This window comes from Acanthisitta chloris, unplaced genomic scaffold (assembly GCF_000695815.1).
Source record: "Acanthisitta chloris isolate BGI_N310 unplaced genomic scaffold, ASM69581v1 scaffold21794, whole genome shotgun sequence".
NCBI classification, from domain to species: domain Eukaryota; kingdom Metazoa; phylum Chordata; class Aves; order Passeriformes; family Acanthisittidae; genus Acanthisitta; species Acanthisitta chloris.
The window spans coordinates 12156-13275 of NW_008669040.1; the positions used below are offsets into that span (position 1 = coordinate 12156).

General features: G+C 59.6%; 1 protein-coding gene across 1 annotated transcript in view; it reads right to left on the bottom strand.

The window, feature by feature from the left end:
* The window catches only part of CTNND1 (catenin (cadherin-associated protein), delta 1), a gene marked incomplete at its 3' end in the record, with an annotated part of 12913 nt that extends 12110 nt beyond the window's left edge, over nt 1-803 (bottom strand). Inside the window, 1 exon segment of the mRNA XM_009073180.1 lies at nt 682-803.
* Nucleotides 804-1120: the final 317 nt, after the last annotated feature.

Consider the following 1120-nt stretch of genomic DNA (forward strand, 5'->3'; position numbering starts at 1 on the left):
CCAGAGAGCTGGCAGGAGGGTTCCGGAGCAGCACAGCCCTGGGCAGGATTCAGATGCAAACTGCCCCATTATTTAAGCTTGAAAAAGTGGCATTGCAGGGGCAGAAGATCCCCCCAGCACGCCAAACAATTGGGGCTGAGCTGAGTTTGGAAGAGCTGCTGTTGTTTGAGGGGTTCCCTCTTCCCACACGGGTCCTCAGTCTACAGGAAAACCTCCTGGGCAAGGAAAAGCTGTGGGCAGAGAGCGGAGGAGGGGAGGACAGTCCCTGGGACAGGGCAGGGGGCACTCTCAAAGAATGAGAAGTGACCCACATCCCACTGCTTCCTCTGGGGAAGGGTGGAGGGAGAAGGCTGTGTCACTTATCTACTCCCTCCTCCCCAGTGTGGTAAGAGGTGGAGGGAAACCCCTGGCACCACAGCTCCTTCCTTCCCAGGAAAGAGGATGAAATGGGATGACACCCCCTTAAAGGGGACCCCAGGAGCCCCTGTGACTGCTGCCAAAACTCAGCACTCTCCAGGCTCTCACAGGGCTCCAGACTGCAGCCCCCCAGGGGGTTCTCAGCCCACAGACCCAGGGATGGGCATTGGCCTGGACCCCTCCAACACCCCCTCCCAAAGGAGAACAGCGAGTGAGCCACAATCAACATTTTGGTAGAGAAAGGCAATATTCTTCCATACAGACCTGTTAGAGGAGGAAGTTCAGGTCTGATTGGCAAAGGCACGGGACAGCCAGGTCTAGACGCAGAGAGTCATGGCAGAAACAGCCCAGCCACCACAGGGAGGAAGCAGGAGGGAAGAGAGCTGCAGGGACAGCGGGAGCAGGTCAAAATCACACGCGGGAACTCAAATCACAAGGCAGGGTGGGCACAGAACTGGGGAAACAGACGCCTCTCTCCCACCCCCTTCCCTCAGAGGGGTGAAGCAGTGTTTGAACAGCCAGCGGCGTCACACAGCAGCTCCCCAGCACCTCTGACTGCTCCCACCGACGGGAGAAGGAGAAGCGGCAGAGGCGCAGCCGGGGCTCAGCCCTCCGCCCCCCCGCGCAGCCTGCCCGAGTCCCTGCAAGCCCGAGAGGTTTTCCCAAAGCCGTGCAGTCATGGCAGGCGTGTGGGGACTCGCTC